Raw genomic sequence first — 21,906 nt, 5'->3', positions numbered from 1 at the left:
AGAGTTCAAAAGTGAAGTATTTGACCAAGTAAAGCAAGATATAAGTAGAATAGTTAAAGAAATGCTAAGCACCTCCCAAGAAAAAACAGATGGTAGAATGGAACAATAGCAACAAAAAAGGAGAGAATTGTTTGATGGAGAAAATAGAGAAAACATAGAATACATGAAGCAGGTTCAAAGAGATTACCAGGAAACTGAAAACTCTATTGAAAGCTGGCATTACAGCTTGAAAGAAACTAAGGATAGATGATCTGAACTGGAGGACAGGTTTTCAATGTGGGAGCATGAAAGGAAAAACTTCTTAAAAATAACAAGGAAACAAGCAGTAACAATACAAAGGCAAGAAGATGATGAGAGAATCTATAACTTAAGAATAAAGAATGTGAGAGAAGAAGCAGGGATACAAACAAATGAATTGCAAAGGTTATTCACAGAAATGATCAAGGAGAACTTCCCTAATTTAGCAAAAGGTTAGAAAGATAATCAGATGTATGAGGCATACACAATGCCAGCCACCTACAATCCAAACAAAACTACACCCAGGCATATAATAATCTAAATTCCAAAAACCCAATATAAGAACAGAATATTAAAAGCTGTCAGAGAGAAGAAACAGATCACTTACAAGGGAACACCCATCAGAATTACAGCAGACCTCTCAGCACAAACCATCAAATCATGAAGAGTGGGGTGAAATAATTCAGGCTTTGAAAGGCTTTGGATATGTGACGTAAGCAGGAGAGGATTATGGGAGATGTAGGCTGAAGTGGGAAGTTGCTCATGTCATGCACACTGTAGGCAAGGGGAGGATCATAGGAAATGTAGGCTGACACACAAAATGCCCTCAGGTGGGAGGGGCAGGGCAGCAGCAGCCATTCTGAGCCGCTCCCTACATCTCCTCCCTTATTATTATATATATTTTTAGGAATATGGCAGGCCCTGGTAGAACAACGCCTGTCTTGGGTCAAGCACTCCTCATATGAACCCAATCGAGCCTTGCCCACAGTGGGCCTGCAGGATAGCTGTTGGTCCTGGGCCTTTCTTAGGTGGCTGATGGCACAACATATGTGTCCTAGTTGCCCATCTCTGGCTGCCTGTCCAGTGCCTCAGGGCATTTGGGCCACCTTATCATGTGGGCCACCGGTGGGTGTTCTTTCCCAATAAGTTTGTTGTTCTGCCATTTCCAACCGGTGGTAATGTACCTGAATGGGCTTTGCCATAAATGTGTCAATCCTGTTATTAACGTTATTAATGAGCATCATGATCCTCTGAAAAATACAAGGTCCTACAGTAAGCAGTAACAGCAAGGCAGCTGGTGGTCCTAAGAGGGGGCAATGTAAAGGAAGAGACCCCCCCCCACATGGAGGAGAAGGTGGTTTCTCCAAGGTGCTCTTTTTCTCTCTCTTTGAGGTGTTCCCTTAGCTTATTCATGGACTCTTTGACAACTCCTGAGTGGTCAGCATAAAAACAACACTCTTCCTTGATGGCAGCACATAAGCCTCCTTTAAAAATAGGAGGTCTAGCCCTCTCCTATTTTGTAAGACTACTTCAGACAAGGATGTTAAGGACTTTTGTAGGGCCGTTATAGATGTTTCTATTTCTTTTAGATCTTGGTCTACTGCCGCCTGTAACTGGGACAAGCGGGCATCTTGTGTCACCAGTGCTGCAGTTCCTGTCCCCGTCCCCACCGCGACCCCCAGCCCAAGCAGCGCAGCCAAGGGTAGGGACACGGGTTCTCTTTTGACTCTGTAAGCACCCTGTAAATCCTGGAAAAAGAGATTGTCAGAATGGTAAACTATCTGTGGAAGGACCTGGACAAGAATGCAAAATTCAGCCGATTGATTAAAGACATTGGTTGATATGCAGGAGGAAAGGCCAGTATTACAGGCCCAAAGTGTTCCTTGGGGTGGGATATGGTATTGGTTACTAGGGAAATCTGTGTGAAATCGGGCACACAGTTGTCTTTGATGTTGGGGCCAGTGATCTTTCTTACCAAGACAGGTACCCTGTCCAGAGATGTCGGGGAGGATTATTTTATTGTGGACGGTCCAACTGCTGGCACTAGTGTCAGAGGAAGTAACGAAGGCGCATTGAGTGCCTTTCCTTCATAATATGGAGGGGCAGCCAAGCACAACCAGCAAGACTGGGTCAAATTAGGCTGCGTTAGATTTAAGGCATGATAAGCTCCTGAAATTAAGTCAAAGAGATTAGAACCTGAAGGATGAGTAGGGTCCTTGGATGGGGATGCATGGGCGGGGTTTAAAGTGGGAGTCCAAATTGGTGGGGGATTGGTTTAGGGATCCTGAGCCCTTGGAAGTTTGGGGACTTTAGCGGGAGGGCCTGACTTTGGTTTAAGGGCTTATTTTGGGCCCACTTTCATAGTAGGTAAGGGTAATGGCTCTTTTTTTTATGTAAATAAGGCCTCCCCTGTCTGTGCTCTGTTCATAATATCGAAAACCTGAGGTTTGTCCCTGTAGCCAGGCGGGGTCATTGGGTGTGGTGACATTGATTTCTAGGTATTGACAGTCACTACTCCCCCATACCACCAATAAAATGGTTTGCACCCCCGTGGCCACCATCCTAATTGGAGGTCTTTGTCACGAATAGAGGGGGTCACAGCCCCAATAGGCACAATAATAGTGTCCCGGATAATTGCAGTATGTTCTACCCCTGGTGGAAGCAGGGCAAAAGTATATGGGTATTAAGTTGAGGCATGGATCTATAGAAACAAGGTCACAGGAATAGGCTTTAAAGTTTGGGTTTCCAGATCCCGTCCAGGTGGTGACAACCTTATGGTCTTTCCAATGTCCAAGAATCCACTTCCAGGGCTGATGTGGGTCACTGCGCTCTTTTGTCAGGTGCAGTTGCATTAGTAGTCCGACAGTGATCCACACAGAAGCCAGCATTGTCTGTAAGAGAGCACAAAGGGTTTGGGCCTCAGGAGATGGCATCACTCCTGGGCATCATCTGGATTTTTAGATGAAGGACTGTCTATTTGCTTTACAAGTAGTTCTGGTATCCATCGGGCTCCCTTTTCCTGTTTGGAGTAAACACAGAATGAGCCTCGACCCCAGATGAGAACAGGGTCAGGGCCATTCCAGGTATTGGTTATTGGATCTTGCCACAACACAGAGGCAAATTGTGTCTATGTCTGTGTATGCCAAAAGCGAGATGCTGCTGAGCAGCCTAAGGCATCCAGGGATAGAAAATTCAAAATAAAGAGAGCATGTGAAAAAATATTTTTAGGAGACCCTTGGGTTGGGTACCAGGTTCCCCCTTTTATTTTACCTATGGTAGATTTGAGGGAGCAATGTGCACATTCAACAGTACCCTGTCCTTGAGGATTGTAAGGTATACCCATGGTGTGGAGAATATTAAGGCATTTACAAAATTTGGCAAAAGAGGTACTAGTATAGCCTGGGCCATTGTCTGTTTTGAGCTGTTGGGGACATCCCAAAACTGAGAGAGCAGATAGCATATGGGCTATAATATGCTTAGTAGCCTCTCCAGTCTGGAGTGTGGCAAAGATGAAACCGCTGTATGTGTCAACAATTACATGTATATATTTTAAGCTGCCAAAGTCATTAAAATGAGTGACATCCATTTGCCATAAGGCATTGGGGATTAAACCTCTTGGGTTGACTCCCAGATGTTGAACAAGCAAATGAACAGCACAGGAGGGGCAATTTTTTATAATTTGTCTGGCTTGTTTCCGAGTAATTTTATGGAGGAGGTGGAGAGTCTGGGCATTGAGATGGTGTAACTGATGAGCCTGTTGGGCCTCAGATATCTTGGAGTCATATATAGGCTCAGAGGGGGCCATGAATACCTGTGTCCATGTGACAATATCACCCAAATGATTTCCCTGAGTAAGGGGACCTGGGAGGCCAGAATGAATTCGCAAGTGGCCAATGAAAAACTTATGACTGCAAAGCCGAATCATGTCTTGCAATTGTTTGAATAGGTTTGCAGCTGGGGAGGCATGGCTTATGGTTGCAACAGTTTCTAGTAATGGAACAGACTGGGCGAGGTAGGCACTATCAGTGAACAAATTGAAGGGTTGATTGGGGTAAGCGGTGAAAACCGCCAGGATGGCCTGTAATTCAGCCAGCTGTGCAGAAGAGGTGTCTGTCTGGAGTGTAAAACATTGTCTTGAGCTACATAGGCAGCCTTACCGGAGGAGGAGCCATCAGTAAAAAAACACTGGGGCACCAGAAAGGGGCTGTGAAGCTGTAATTTTGGGGAATACAAATGGGTGATGGTTAGCAAAATCAATTAACTTATTTGGAGGGTAATGATTATAAATGGTCCCTGAGAAGGAGGCTATAGCAATAGGCTATGCCTCAGTGGTCTGGTGTAGCCAGTCCACTTGATCTTTGGTGAAGGGTTGAATGATGACGTCTGGTTCTTTTCCAAAATAACATTTTCCTAGCCTTCTGCCTTGAATTACCAGGTCAGAGACTGCTGGGTAGTAAGGCAATAATATTCTCTTTGGGGAGACTGGCAGCTGAAGCCACATAAGAGGAGCTTGTTGCCAAAATACTGCTAGGGGAGAGAGTTTTGCATTAAAAATGAGATATTGTAGTGGCCTATTATAATCTATGAAGGAGACAGTTTGTTGAGCGATAGCCACTTCTACTGTATGGAATGTTTTTCTAGCATTGGGTGTAAGCTCTCGGGGGAAGTTGGGTCAATGTCTCCTCGGAGGATCTCATAAAGGGGTTGTAGATCATGTTTGGTCAATTTTAAATAGGGTAAAAGCCAATTAATATCACCTAGAAGTTTTTGAAAATCATTAAGTGTCTTAAGGCCATCAAGCCTTAGTTGAGGCTTTGGAGAAAACACCTGAGTGCCTTGTAACTGAAGACCCAAATATGTATATGGGTCAGTAAGCTGGACCTTGTCAGAGGCTATTTGAAGCCTAGCCTTTTGTAGTGCCTGGTAACACTGTAAAGTCTGGTCTTCACTCTCTCCACTGGGTGAAGGGAGGCCTGGCTGTAGGGGTCCCATCAAGACCATGGTCTTATTTATTGCCCTAAGGTCTTATAGCAGCCTCCATTTCCCTGACTTTTTTCGAATAACAAAGATAGGTGTGTTCCAAGGGGAATCACTAGGGACAATGTGGCCTGCATCTAACTGGTCCTGCACCAGCTGTTGTGTGGCTGTAAGCTTTTCAGAGGTAAGGGGCCATTGATCGACCCAAACAGGTTTGTCTGACAACCAGGTAATCTCTTTTGCATGGGCCGCAGGAATGTCAATGACCCCTATTTAAAATGGCCTAGGCCTATTTTAGAGGGGCTTGGGGTAGAGGAAATAGGAACTTTAATACCTGAACTCTGTTTACCTAAACCTTGATTAGGAAGGAATCCCTGAGTGAGCATTTGTTTGGTGACTATAGTATTAGGGCTGCCCATCATCATTCCTATTTGGGTTAGTAAATCTCTGCCCCACAAATTAAGGGGTAGCCCTTCCACAATATATGTCTGTATGTGCCCCTGATTGTTTCCTTTATCTTTCCAGGTAAGTAGACTGGCACTACGTTGCAGATTTTTAGATTGTCCAATCCCTTGCAAATGTGTCATAGTGGTTTCTAAGGGCCATGTGGGAGGCCAGTCCTCCTTTCTAATGACTGTTGGGTGCCACTTGATCTGTCCTGCGGATTGGTCCATGGGCCTTGCCTGGAGAGGGGACGGAGATGGAGGGCTGGCCAAGAGAAAAGAGAGACAGAGACAAGGCAGGATTCCAATCAAGTCTCGTTTATTCTTAAAATGGCTACAACTCATATAGAGTGGAGGCGGGCCAATGGGGCAGGAAGAGGGCACGGAGTGTTATCTGATAGGTCATCATCACATCTGGATATATGACATAAGCAGGAGAGGATTATGGGAGATGTAGGCTGAAGCAGGAAGTTGCTCACATCATGCGAACTGTAGGCAAGGGGAGGATCATGGGAAATGCAGGCTGACACACAAAATGCCCTCATGTGGGAGGGGCAGGGCAACAGCAGACATTCTGAGCTACTCCCTACAGCTAATAGTGTATCAGGAATTAAAGCCCCTATTACTTGCACCACTCTGCTTGGTTGGAACTTGTTCCATCCTAGTTTGTGTACAAGCACTGGATCTGCAGGGCACAGACAGCAGTCCATAGCACAGTGGACATCTTTAATTTCCTATTAACTCAATCAGGATCCATGTATGACTCATACTGTTGTATCATGACTGATCTTAGTTAAATCAGACTTGTTTGATTGCTGCTTATTATTGACAGAGTTTATTCAAAACTGTAAGGTTGATGGTATCAAGTTGAGGAGTATAGACAACTATACTGAAAATGACAATGATTTACTACAATACCCATTCTTTTTTGATTACTATCTGTTTTTGTAGCTCTACACTGTCTACAAAATTGTATTTCTGTTAATCCTATTATATACTGATATGTTCAATTATACTTTATCTGATGATATAGCCAATTCTGTTGATAATAACAAGAAACAGCACAGTGACTATGATAGAACTCCTTATATAGCAGATTTATATGTCTTTTTAGTTTTATATGTTTATAGGAAAAAGTTTAGTTCTGTCCTACTTTGTTCCATTTCTCCCTCTAATATAGAAAGGATAGAAATACATGTTAAGGCTCGTGCTTACATAAAACCTATAAACAGTTTATGAGAACTGATCTGATGACACATGATGAAATGAACAAAAACTTTGAAAGAAAGTGGCACTGTAGTACCCAATCCTGATTCCAGATTGTTATGATGTGAAATCCAGAATATTATTAATCTTTGCTCAGAAGGATTTTAATCTAATAAATTGTGTTAGGTCTCAACATAAGTGAAGATGTGGATAAAGGCATACATGTCAAAGTGTATAGGATTGATAGTCATAATACTTAGACTTTGTTGGATAGTTGAACAGAACGGTTTGCAGTCTCCCTGGTTGAATTCCCATTTATATGTTCTACTATTTATAGGGGGATAATATGTACACATCAGCTAGTGATTTATTACTGTTTATTTCTTTTCTTTGAAAGTGTGTATTTCTGCCCATTTTCTGTTTTGTTTTGTCTTTTTTTAAATAAAAAAATGGAGCTACTACTTGATAGTATAGTAGAAAATGGCCACCCACAAAAATTGGACTACAGTTACTGTGCATAGAAGTGAAAAGTTCACACTAATTCTTTGACACCAAGATTTAATGTTGAAAAGACATCACAAACCCTTGTTAAGGAACAGCAAATCAGCAAAATACAAGTGTGAGGAAAATCAACTATTGTCTGAGTAGATGTATCCACAGTACTATGTACTTGGATTCCTTCTGGTAAATTAAGCTCACCTCAACTAAAGATGAACTCACAACAAATAAAATGAGAAAATAAATTATCCAAGAGAAATACGATTACACTCTAAAAAATAATGAGTAAAAAGACTTAAGAGTGCAAATGAATAAAAATCAAAAACATTCAAGATATAAAGAATGGGATGAAAGAAATATTACATGTATATATATATATATATATATATATAATGAATTCTGAAAAGAATTATAAAACTTATTCTTTGAATGTAGTTGAACAATAGTGACAAATAAAAAATAATATATTGGAATTTAACTATGAAGACTTAGCTGTAATGCATGGTATAAAATAATGGAAAGAAATAAAGAGAGCAGTTAGGTAGACAGAAAGAGAGGAAGGGAGGAAAGATAAAAGGGAAATGAAGGAAAATGAAATTAAATAGGTTTAAATCCCATGAAGGGTAAATTAAGAAGACCCAACTAGCTAAAAAGAAATAACAAGACAAAGTGGAATATTTACAGCAAGTAGTAAATACAAAGCTCAATATTCAGAAATGTGTATCTTTATTTTTTTAACTAAAAAAATCATAACAGAAAAAAGAGTAAGAATGATACAGAATTTCAAAAAAATAACATTAAGAAATCATCACTAGTTGATATATTACATATTGTTATCTTAGAAGTAATGCTTCAAGTTACAAAATCAAGGCATAAAAAATGGACACACAGTCACATAATGACAGCCCAAACTATTTTGTTTCATATACTAACAAAAAGTTAGTAGTATGCTTATCTAGCTTGCGCACTTAAACATACATACAGTTATATGTATATACCTATAAGTGGTTCTTTCCTTTCCAGCACTTTCTTTCCCTTTTATTATTACAATATCCATTATACATTCTGGATCTTATTACTCTTTCAGTTTATTATTATTATTATTTTACACTAGACAGATAATACACTATTTATAAAGGTGATTCTGATTTGTTTCACTCATGAGAACAGTCTCAAGTTGCCTCCATTTACCTATAAAAGCCTCAAGATCATCATTTTTGTAGCTTAGTAATATTCTATTATATAAAAATACCACATCTTTTTCATCCATTCCGTAGTTGATGGGAATTTTAGTTGTTTCCAAGATTTAACTATTACAAATTGTGCTGCTATAATCATAGGTGCTCATATATCACTGTGATATGACCTTTTCAATTTTTCTGAGAAAATACCCAGGAGGGAAATAGCTGGACTGAATGGAATTTCCAATACTGGTTTTTTGAGGAATCTCCATATTGTTTTCCACAGTGCCTGCACCAGTGTCTACACTCTTACCAACAGTGGAGCAGTGTTCCTTTTTCCCCACATCGCCACCAACATTTGTTATCAGTTGATTTCTTGGTGGCAGCCATTCTTTTTGGAATGAGATGAAATCTCAATGCTGTTTTAATTTGCATTTCTCGAATGACCAGTGATGGTAAACAAGAAATGTGTATCCTTAACAGTGACAAAATGGAGACTCAATTTCTCAGGCAGAAAGGACCCACATTCTCTCAAACAGCTGAGACAGACACCATTCAATACTTACCTCACAGTACAACTGCAGAATATAAGAGCAAATAGGAATGGAAGCAGTGACCCTCTCACTGTGCCCTCCAGAAATGTAGTTATGTTCAAAGTATGTTACACAAATGTATGAAATGCATCAGTGAGACTCATTTTTCTATATAACTCACATGCATAAAATAAATGCAAAAAGTTGAAAGGGAGAACACATCTGCTTACAGAAAATAACCCTTAACATTACCGCAAGCTTTCCTCAGTTTCAGCATGTGACAGAAGATATGCTTTAACCTCTGAACCCAGGTAAGTTCAATTTGAAGACAGAGGCTAAGTATATTTCATACATATAAATAGAAATGTTAAACAGATAGAAGAAAAATAAATAGATTTCAGAAAGCAATGTGGAGACTGGCAGGAAAGAGTTGACTAACAGTGTTATAAAACTCCACAAATATAAACTTGTATGTACTATGAAAAATGTTAGTAATAACTAGAGTTAATGAAGGGCTGTCTAACAAAAGATCAGTTCCAACTGCAGATCACAGTAACAGAGATATCAAGAAGACAAGAAGAGCTCAGGGAAGAAAATGGAATGAAGAATTTTAATTGAACAACATAGAGAGATGAACAGGATATTAATGTATAGATAAAAATGTTGCTAATGTAAATCTCAATAAAAATTAAGGGAGGACACTCAAAATGAAGGAAAGAAAGGTTTATTTAGTTCATTGTTTATGGAGGTTTCAGTCCATAATCAGTTGGCTCCGAGGCAATGTGGCACTCACAAAAATCTCTGTATCTTCCTGTTGCACAGGATGAGGATGTTTACAAAGTAAGGATCCTGGCTCCCTGCTGAGTCTCTAAATTAAACTTCTAAACTTCTCAAGTTAACACAGTGTGTCAGCTGGAACAATCCATCCCTTGTCATTTTGGCAACCAGACACATTTCTTTAAATCAGTCTCCTGATACTAAGGAATGCTTATTCTTATCATTTCAAAACTTGAACATTATAACACAGAGTGCAAGCATTAAGTCTATCTACACTGCATTGCATTAGAAGTGTATGGCATTTAGTAGTCCACCTGCAAGACTTGCCACAGTCCTAACGGTTTCAGCACTGCTGAAAAGTCCAAGTGTCAGGTCTCCTCTAAGATGTAAGGCAAACTGTAGCTTCAAACTCCTGTATAAACAAAATCAAAGTTAGACATTTCTAACATACAGTCACACAAGACAAATATTCCATTCCAAAAGTAACAAATAGGGCAATACAAAGGATTGGGATCAAAGCAATCCAAAATCCATTAGGGCAGACACTAAGTCCTGTGATTGCATGTCCAGAATCTGAAGCAATCCATGATGAATTGTGAGCTCCAAAAGGCTTATGTGAGTCCACCCCGGTGGCATTTCTGATAGTTATAGCTCCCATAGTTTTTCTCTTAGGCCCACCATGCTCTCTCCTTGCCATTTTCCTTAGTCCATTCACATTCCCGGGTTTCCCAAACTTCTGGACTCTCCACTGCACCTTTGGTTTCATACTCACAGCTTCACACACTGATGTCTTAGGGCACATTGCCTGGCCTCCCAGGCCTTCTGAAATCTGGGTGGAAGCCTACTTACTAACCTCACACTCTTGCATTCTGTGTGCACTTAAACTAGCACCATGTGGATGATGCGGAGATCTGCTGCAAGTTGGAGTAGTAGCCAGGTTTTCCTCTCTCTTGGATGTAGGGTTGAAAGCCTCAATTGCAGGACACTCTGAATCCAATTCTGGGGAACAAATTTCTTATGCTGCTACCATTCTGGAACATAGTCCTCTGCAGCTTTTGCCTCAAAACAAAGTCTTCAACTTTTGCAGGTTTGAGGCTACAAAGGTTGAAGACTTGCTGCTTTTTGTGATGCCTTAAGAGCATCTTTTCTTTTCTCCTATGCCTTCTCAAGAATGGAGATTTCCTCAGCTCTCTCTTTGCAGTCCACAGCTTTATTAGGGCTTCCTTTCTGGCCAAACTCACATTTTAAATCATACTTCTGGGCTACTTACTCTTGATTCAGAACATAAACCTGGCTAAAATCCCCCAACAATAGCCGTGCAACTCCCTCAACATTGAACTGCCTTTAAATTTGTTCTTCCAGATTAATTAGTCCACCACCCTTAATATCAGTCTCAGGTAAAATCTCTGGAGATGAGCAAAATGAAGACAAACTTTTTGCCAAGCCATAACACACATCATCTGAAGTCCAGCAACCAGTGCAATCCTTCTCAGCAGAAACCTCACATGCCTGGTCTTTACTGGTTTTCTGGTCTTCTGAGCTCTGAGCAGAATCTCCCATGCAGAATAGTCTAAGATGTTCCAGGGCTACTGTTTCAGGAGACATCTCTGAACCTTTCCAATCTTCTCACAAGCCATTTTCAAAGGCTCTTGAACCACACATGGTCAGGTATATTCATAGCAATGACCCCACTATTGTTACCAAGTTTTGTGTTGGTTATTCTTCTCTCATTGCTATACAAAATCCCTGACACATAAAATGAAATAAAGAAAGGTTTATTTAACTCACTGTAGAGGTTTCAGTCCATAATCTGCTGGTTCCAAGGAATGGGTCATGGCAATGGGACCACACTTTAAGGCAGCAGCCAGCAAAAACAGCCAGAACGAAAAGAAAGGAGAACAAGCCTTTCTCCACCCTTATATTGTATGCAGGCCACCCCCACTCCAGGGTATATGTAGCACTCACAAAATCTCTGTGTCTTTGTCTGGCACAAGATGAGGATATTTACAAAGTAAGGATTCTGGATCCCTACTGAATCTCTTAGTTAAATTTGTAAACTTCTCAAGTTGACACAATGCATCATCCATAACATTCACTTTACATGAGATATCGTATAGCTAAATAAAACACAGGAATTGAAATAATGATCAAATTTGTATAATTTCTTTTAATTTTACAAATGTACCTGATGATATAGACTTTGCTAATTAAAAGATGATTAACTATTTGTTTTCTAGTAGTAAGGGTTGAGTTCAGGGTCTTTGCTCTCATCTACATGATCCAATCTTTTTTTATATTTTAATATATTGACAATGGCTTACTAAGGTGTTGAGTTGCCCAGGCTAGCATTGGATTTACGATCCTCTTGCCCCAGTCTCCCAAAGTGCTGGAATTATAGGGCTAATCTACCAGGTCTTGCTTAAAATGAAATCACTCTTTCGTGCTCATATATGTAAGGTTGAAGTATGATGCTACTGATTTTAAAAGGTTATGCTCTATGCTGTAAAGTTTAACAATTACTTTAAGTTTTTGTTTGAATGTATGTTTGTTTATGTTGGAATAAAACATCATAGATATGCTTAGTCAAAGACTATGTTACATTTGAATATATTTTGTCTTATAGTAATTTACTCTAATATGATACAAAATATTATTAAAGGGTGTTTAACAAAAATGATAGGAAATAAATTTCAAGTGCTGTATTTTAAAATAAATTACCTTGAATAGTAAAACTGCATAGTTTGTATCTTACTTACAATATTTAACTTAACAGAAGACAAAATTTTATTATTTCATGAGAAATATTTCACTCATATATTGCTTTTCCTAAATAAATCTTGTTATTAAAACTAAGTAGCATTAACACAACATGTGAATTCCATGAATTCCATTAACATCAAATGTAAATCTCAAATCTGAGGTTGGTTTTTTGACAACTAAGTGAACACACTTTTAATAACATTTCTTCAATCAAAATTAGTTTTTAATTTTATTCTGATTTAAAATTTTTTTTTATTTTTATTTTTTATTTAAAGAGAAAGAAAAAAACAAAAAAGGATAAAAACAGTACAGAATTTCAGAAAAATAAACAGTAAGAAATCACCAGTCGATAAGTTACATACTGTCATCCTAAAAATAGTTGTTTGAGTTACAAAATTAAAGTATACAAAGTGATATTCAAATAATGACACTATAAACAGTTCTGCTCAACAACCCAACAAGAATTTAGTAATATGATTATCAGTCCTACAAACTTGTTTTTTTATCTTAAAGAGGGTAAGATTAAACATAACAAAACAGAACAGTTTATAAGGAAACAATTTAAAGAAACACAGATTTCAAAGCAAGTCCACTGGAAATCTTCACTGTATATCTTATTTTCTCTAGTTTTCTTCCAAATAGTTGTCCCCCTCTTCACACATTGAATATATACTGAACATTATAGAACTAATCAAATCATTATAGAATGGTGAAGGCTTTTTAAGTCTTCAAGGCCTGATTTTGGGGAAGTCAATAATGACTACCATAATGTTTCTCAGTCTCTTTGTAGTAGCTGACTTTATTGTTAGATTTTATATCATAATGCTACAGAATTAGCATTGGGTTTCTCAGTGTCTCTTCTTCAGAGTATCTGTTCACTACATCGTGTATTATATAATCTGTTCCCGTAAATAGTTTAGAAATTCTTCCCATATGTGAATCTCTACATGTATATCTATCCTTTCTGTATTATAGAGAAAAACAGAACAAAACAAGACAACAAAATAAATTCCTAGAAAAACATGAAATGAAAAAGACATATAGGATCACAATATTAGGTGATCTACAGTACTTACTTTTCTCTTGTTATTTTCAATATAATTGTCTCTTGTTATTTTGATTTTGATTACAATATACTTTTCTCTTGTTATTTTCAATATAATTGTCTACTTCATCAGGTATAATATAATTGAACATAACATTACATAGCTATTTTAATAAAAACACAACTTTGAAGACATTGCAGGACTTGAAAGCAGTTAATAATCAAAACCAGTATGGATATCCTTTATATCTTGTCATCTTCAGAGTAGTTGCCTCTACTCTTAGACTTGATACTATCAAGTATACCAAATTTGAATAAAATCAGTCGAGGCTAGACAGCAGTCTTACAAACCAGCTTTAAATAAGATTAATCATAGTAAGACAATGTAGGTAATACAGGGTTTCAGTGTAAGTTAATAGGAAATTAAGGATAGTTACTGTGGTATAACCTGCTATTTTTGTGTTAGCTGTCTGTGCCCTCAAATCTAATATGAGTAGACAGACCAGAACAAAATATAATCAAGCTAAACAGAGCAATAAGACTACTATGACTTTTAAATCCTGATACACTATTAACAATGTCCTTCCTTTTTTAGACAATTCCTCCCTTTTCCCTTTCTCAGGGTGCTTTGTATATTTTGGGTCCCACTAGCTCTTTTAATTTTTAGATTAGGGGTCCAACCTGTTATCTATATGAGTGTTGCTAAACCTTTTTACCCCTGAAGTTGATCTTGAGCTGTACTCCTTTACTTACTAAAATCACAAGGTTTTCCTTCCTTCCAGCTGTGTAGTTCTACACTGCCCCAAAGTGACATAGCTTTCCAATCTATTTGTGGCTGTTGGATGAATTGTCCCTATTTCTCTCTGGTTTCCTGTCACATATAGCATTGTTTTCTCATCTTTGACTCTCAGTTTACTAACTCTCTTTCAGGTTGAGTGTATTTCCTATTCAGAGTATCTCAATGAATCCTGCCTCCTAATCTACTATGCCTGTATTTCTTTTTTTTTTTTTTTTTGTTAGTGTAGTAGGACTATCTATATTAAAGACTATAGGTTACCATCTCTGCCTCATTTCTGCTATTTTATTCTGCTATTATTTGTCCACTTTACTCTGTCATGCCACTGTCTGCCCTGTTCCTTAAGGCCTCTCTGTCACTATTGCTGGAATCCTGGTATTTTTTCCTTTCTTTCTCTGGAGATTTCCTCTCTCACTTCAGTATTTTTGTAGGGTTGTTTGGGGTGGTGGCCATGAAATCCCACAGTTCGTCCTTGTCTTGGAAATATCTTGTTTCTCCATTAACTTTGAGAGATCTGTCTTGGTTGGAGGTTATTTTCTTTCAGGGCTTGGACTATTTCCTTTCAGGCTCTTCTTGATTTGAGAGTTTGTGTAGATAAGTCTTTGTTATTTTGACAATTTTTCTGTTGTAGATAATCTGCTTTTTTTCTCTGGCTGCCTTTAATATTTTATTCTTGTGGTGGATTACTGGAATCTTGATTATTATATGTCTGGGTGTAGATCTGTTTTGGTTGTAGGTGGCTGGAATTTTGTATGCCTCATTTATCTGGATATCATTTCTTTTTCCTATGCTTGGGAAGTTTTCCTTAATTATATCTGTGAATAGTCTTTGTAGTTCCTCTTGCTTGTTTGCTCACATTTTTTATTCTTAAATTTAAATCATCTTGTCATCTTCTAGCCTTTGAATTGTTTCTTCCTGGTTCCTTGTTATTTTTACAAAGATCTTTTCTTTCACAATCACACACTATAAATCTCTCTTCAAGTTTCCAAAGGCTAACTTTAGTTTCTTTCAAGGCATTTTGATAGCTTTCAATGGAGTTTTTAGTTTCCTGGTAATCTCTTTGGATCTGTTTCATGTATTCTAGATTTTGTTTATATTCTTCATCAAACGTTTCTCTTCTTTTTCTGATTTCCTCTGTTCTTCCATCTGTGTTCTCTTGGGAGGGGCTTATTATTTCTTTAATTAACCTTTTTGTATCTTGCCTCACTTGGATCAGAAGTACAGATTTAAATTTGTCTATGAGGTCATGAAGGTATTTCTTTATGTCTTCTGGTGCTGTATCTAATATTGCACGATTACTGCTTTGGTTTTCTTCTGTATTTACCTCTCCTGGGCTTATTTGTCCAGGGTCAGAAGCTGAGTTTTTTTTTTTAAATTTCTGTCTCTTGTCATGTTTCTGGTTTCTTTCAGACAGGAGTGTCGGCGGGGGGGGAGGGGTGTTTCTGGCCCTCTCTGTATTGCTTAGGGTCTTTCTGAAGCATGCTGCCTGGGGTTTTGCTGCTCTCCCCAATTTGCTGTTATTTGAGGTATCTTAAACTCTCCCCCAGGGGCTTGGGATGGTGCAGGGACACTCACCCCGGGCTGCCCAGTCCAGAGTTCATGGTGCAGGCAGGCAGGCCCAATTCCCCAAAGCTGGTCGAGCACAGCAGGAAATAGGAAAGTTTTGGTTCTGTATTTTTTATTATTGTCTGAAGAGGTGTTTTCAGAAGCAGATTCTCTGGACTCCATTCCTGGCGGCAGCTCTGTGGGGCTCCGGCTGCGCCGGCCTGGTGGGGGTGAAAACACACTCACCTGGCTGGGGATCTTGGGGGCACTCTGCTGGCAGGATCCCACTCTGCACCAGTTAGTGGGCTCAGGTCCTTGCGTGAGCTGCAAGGGTGAAGGCAGCGATGCATCCCAGCAGGTCCTGTACCATGTCCATGGAGCCGTGATGCACCCTCCTTCTTGCACACTCTGGGACAAGGCCTGGATCTGGGGAGGTGGTGGAGTCGATGGAAGTGGGGGCAACGGCAGCAGCAGGGCCAGTGGTGGCAGTGGCAGGGGCCAGCCAGTGGGTGCTGAGTCACTTCACTCCCTCAGCCTCTGGTGGGCCCATGTCAACAGAGTCAGATGCAGCACTGGAGTGCAGCAGTGTGGGGATGGCCTGTCTCTTCTGCAGTCCACAGGTGCTCAGGGCTGCACCATGGCATGGCTGCCAGGATTGCATGTTTGATTGATTTTTCTCACCTTAGTTCTTCTTGGGACAAGATAATTTATCTCCCATTTGGGACTTCACATGCTGTATTATGCTGAATTCTAAGTTGACTATCTCAGGGAACCTTTTTAGCCTGCTATTATCTATCTGCCACCTTTGTTCCACCTTAATTTTTAATTGACATGCAATATTCCACATATGTCTGTAACATACAATATGATATTTGGAAATATCTATATAAATTCACACATCCTCTTTGTAGATTGGCTAAACCTAATTGAAATATGTATTACCTCACATGGTTGTTGTTGTTTTTTTTAATATTTTTAGACTTCATTTTATGTTCTAGTACTCTCTTTATTTTCTTCTTAAAATTTTACTTGATTGTAATATAATTAGATATTATTAAATAAACTACAAAAAGCTCTACTCACTTCATAAAAAATGAAATTTAATAATGTTGTGGTTCAAACACTTAAAACCTACTGTATTTTATAGAATCCAATAGTTAGTTATTAACTATAGCCATGATGCTGGGTGGTAGATTTCCATAGTGTATGCATAGGTAAATATCTCAGCCTCTGTCTCACATTTCCCTCACCTCCACTCCCAACGCTGCTCTTGGTCACCTCTCTTTTATTTGCTTCCCTGTGATCACATCTTTCTCATTCTTTAGTGAAAAGATTATGTGATATTTGTCTTTCAGTACCTGACTCTCATTTCACTAACTTTATATCTTCATCAATGTCATAAGAAATTTCTCCTTTTTTTCTGTTATCTTAGTTCTTCCTTCAAGGTTTATTGAATTATAAAGGACAAATAAAATTACGTGATCTTAAGGTCCACAAAGTGATGATTTAAAAGGCACACATTTTAAGAAATCATTGCCAAGACTGGTAGTTTCCTTTTCACCTTACCACCCTATCTATATGTTGGATCTCCTGAAGTTGTTCAGAATGAAATCTTCCCATTCTGTCTTGCTTCCCATTTTCCTCTACCTGGAAAATTACACTCTATTCTGTTTAATATGGCTTTGCCTTTTTAGGTCCCACATATTACTGATGGCATGCAATGCTTTCCTATGAATTATTTCATTTATAATAACATCTTCAAGTTTCATCCATGTGACCAGGTAGTATTGCATTTTGTATGTTTTACTGAATATAAATTTGTTTATCCATAGATCCACTGGTAGACATTTAGGCGTATTAACATATTGGGCATAACAAATAATACCACATTTCTTTCCTTTTCTTGTAAGATAGCTCATTTCCATAGCTACAGCATTTCTCATCCTGTGAAATCTAAGAACTCCAACAGCCATCCTTCATTGTGTTCTGGCTTGCATGTTCCCTTTGGTTTCAAGTGGCAATGTCTACACTGGCACATCTCCACTTCTGTAGCGGGATTTGATTGTGATCATTTAGCTTATTGATCAGATCAATGACTACTTTATAACGTGAATTTTTAAAAGTCATACTCTTAGTGTTTTTTTTTAGAAAAAATCTTTAATTTCTGCATTATGTATGGGCTGAACATTTTTTAGATCTTCAAGTTCTGGTTGCTTTTTAATTTAATGATCTTATTTAATTAATCAATTTTTTGCAATTGGTTACAAGAAGTTAGGAAGAATTAAGTCAGTCCTTCAGAATTTTGCTTTGTAATATCTCCAGTTAAATATTCATTTCTATGTTATGCAAGGGCCACTTCCAACAAGATATTGCATATAAATGCAATTCAGCAGCCTTCTTTGCTACTTCACAACAAAGATTGCCTTCCTCAAGTGTCAAGTGACATGTTCTTCATTTCTACCTGAGACTTCTCCCGATAGCCTTTAAGATCAATAAATGTTAAAAAGAAAGCAAGATGATTTTTGTATCTAAAAAACGTGGGAGCTTAGTTTCCCAGTTCTCCTCTTCACTTTCTGAACCCTTATCAGAAACATCTCTAACATTCATATTTTAAAACTGCACCTGAAAATTCCAGATTCTACTCAATACCCTGCTCCAAAATTCCTTCTGCACTTATTTCTCAGTACCAAAGTATTAGACATTTCGGAGTGTCATAAAAGTAAAAAAATGCCATGCAATGCATGGCTTGAACAACCAAAATTTAGTTGTTCATACTTCTACTGGCCAGGTATCCAAAAATAATGGTTCCAGTAAGGTCAATCTGCAAAGCATAAATAAAGAGATACATGGCTGACAATGATTTCTATTTTAGTATATGTTATCATTATGCATTCAACTACCCAAATCAGAAAAAAAGAGTCATTGTCCAAATCTCTTCCTTCCTTCAGTATTATATTATTTATGAACCAAGTGGAAAACATTAGATAAGATCACATTTATCCTGAATTCTTTACTGAAGACAATTTTTCTCAGTTCTAAGATTGCTTGAAAAGAAGTTCAACGATTATATAGTGATATTTTTGGACTAAAGACTCTAAGGTCAGAGTTTGCGCTGACATGCAGAAGAAATTCAGAGAAGTGTGTCACATGAACTCCAAAATATTCCCTGGAGTTTAGACTATTCTAACAGAAAAGGAATGCAAAGAACAGCAGAAAATAGCTTAGAGGTCAAATATTATATTTAAAGCAAAAAAACAATTTTAGGTTAAATTTTTAAACTTTGTAAGAATTTCCCACTGAGTTAGATCATTGTAACAAGGAAGGCTTTGCTGATTTTAATGAAAAGATAATTTCAAAAGCAAAATTATACTGCTACTTAAATTACAGAGGATATTATACTTAATGTAGAGTCCAGACCTTTGTGCCTGAAATGATGTATGGTAGAACCCAAGAAAGAGTGCCTTAGACATTAAGAAGTCTTCAGTCAACCCTTATCTTTCTCTATACAGTTAAAAGACATGAGATGCAAGGTATGGTCTTCCCTGACTAGGCTTGTGATATGAGGGACCTCACAAATATTCATACTAAGTGGGAGAAAGTGATGAAGAAAATGCTATACATAGAAATCTAATTTTTTGATCCAAGGACACACTTCAACAGCATTTGAAGAATGTAAACTATTGAAATTAAAACTATGTGCATTATAATTAAGGAAAAACAGTTTTTAGAGATGTATGCATTCTGGATGGATGCAGAGGCAAGTCATACATGGAAATGTTACTCTATAAAATCTTGTTTTTGCCAAAATATTTGAAGGATCCCAGTAGTATGGGGCCAGACTTCCACTCTTTAATTATACAGGAAATACTATCTATCAACTATTGATTTCCATAGTCTTGTCCTGCTATTTTCCATTACATAGTCAGTAAGTATACATCAATCAAATAGTTCCAAGTAGCCTAGCACTCTTTACTAGAAAATAACGTGTATATAATATTTTTGTTTATTAATTCAATTTTCTTTAATTTTGGATAACATACAGTTTGAAATCCTTCAAACGATATGTATATCTGTGTTGCCAGGGAGTACATGATTGGCCCAGCTTTCAGTGTTCATTAAGGTGACATTCTGTCATGTCTTATATTTGAAAACACCAAATTTAATAAATGTCATGTAGCCTGTCTGTTATGTCATTGTAAGGTATGGTGGACTTTTGTGAGCACAATGTTTCATGAGCAAGGTCAGTTATATTCAATTAATAGTCTTCATGTGCTTTTAGTATCATTTTACAGCAATGACAAATTCATGATTTTGAAACAAGAATTTTACTCTATATGTAATTCTTACTTCCAATTAGGGAAAAGCAATTGTTTCCCTACTTTATGTAACTTTGTGAGTAGTTGTCAGACAAATTTAGTCATCAACTTGATGGTTCTTTTTATTTTAAAAATCACTGGTTAAATGTATCAATGACTGCTATCAAATTATGTTTTAATTGTTAGGTAAGAATGCAGGATATAAATTAAGTGCCATGTATCATACACATAGAACAGTCAGGGTGTTGCTGTCCAGGAGAGCTGAGCAGAAAAATGAACCCAGGGAGAACAGAAAGAGACAATTTATGGTAGCACTGACACTGAATTTCTCCATGTTTATTGCGTGGATTTTGATGGCATCTAACTCTTTTTTTTGCATATGTTACTCCTTCAACTTCTGTTTGTTACTTTAAACGGGTCTTTAAATGCTCACTCTTGATTGGACTCGCTCTCTAAATTTAAACGACCATTTATCAATAATACATATATGCATTTCCACTTTTACTGTGAATCTAACCCATAAAATCTAACTTAAGCAGTAGGTTATGTTTGAGTTTTAAATGAAAAGCCCAGGAAAAACAGGGCGTTAAAGGTTAATAGGATTTTCTTTTCTCTGTAGGACCATAATTCTCTCTGCTCTGTCAACTTCATTCTAATCCCGAGATCCAGCTGTTGAATAAATAGACTTGTGATTATCACACAGTATACACTTACGTGCAAGGAGGCATTCATATTAAAGTTCATCGCTTCAATTGAAATATGCTTGGTAACATTTCCTGTGAAGAACCCTGCTGCGGTCTGTCAGGATGCTTTGAAAACAGACCTTCTCCTTTAGTTTACTCTTTAGCGCCTGGGGGAATGTGTTATTTCTTTTCTTTTCTTTATTTGTCTTTGACTATTCTTTATAATGTCTTGACAGAAATGTCACCACTTTTGGTACTCCTCAGTGATTATGGTAAAGGGCAATATATCAGTAATTTTATGTTAATGATACTATTAAAATGTGGAAACACAACATACAGATAAGTAGGCTCATGTTGCTGGAAGGAATATTTATATTTATGACAATGATTAAAAGCTGACTACTTTGCCTTTATCGAGTAAGACTTTCATGCAGAATATCTTTGATTTTAAGAATTTCCATAAGAAAAATGTCAACCTTAAGATGGAATAAAGAATCAAGTATGATAATTGTACATGTGTACTAGAACCCCGGTGCTCAGAAGGCTGAGGCAGGCATATCGCTTTGGGTTCGAAACTAACCTGGAATACATAGTGAGTAGGCCACCCTGATCTACATGAAAGGAGCCAGTCTGACAAGACAAATCAAACAAATAAACAAAAAATGAAATCAAGAGGTGTAGCTTCATCACAGGTAGTAAGTGTTACTTTTCTTTTGGATCAATATTTTAATCTACATATTCCCTCTCCTTTTCACTTACATTCAAACCTTAGCATCAGTTATCTAACAAAAAAAATTCTGTTTTCAGTGATTAACACATTTTCAGTTTGTAATAATACAGAAAAAATGTTTTAAAGATGTAATTCTGACAGTATGAATTTACTGCTGAAAATGTTCAATAATTTTTCTATATCTATGGCTACAGTTCTTCTAAGAATAATCTTTAGACCTGTGGATTACTGTGCTACAGTAACAAGATGTTCAGAAAGAATAAAACAGTTGTAAAGAAAGATCAATTGAAATAGTCTTGGAGAAAAAAGAAAGTAAATTTTTCGTTGTTAAGTTAAATTTACTTAGTGGAAAAAATGTAGGAAAGCCGTTTACAATATTGCTAAGAACCTATTAGGTT

The sequence above is a fragment of the Cavia porcellus genome, unplaced genomic scaffold (assembly GCF_034190915.1).
Source record: "Cavia porcellus strain 051 isolate PalLab524CR breed Dunkin Hartley unplaced genomic scaffold, mCavPor4.1 scaffold_12, whole genome shotgun sequence".
NCBI lineage: Eukaryota > Metazoa > Chordata > Mammalia > Rodentia > Caviidae > Cavia > Cavia porcellus.
The sequence above is the reverse complement of the archived record's forward strand: the minus strand, read 5'-3'. Positions refer to the sequence as shown.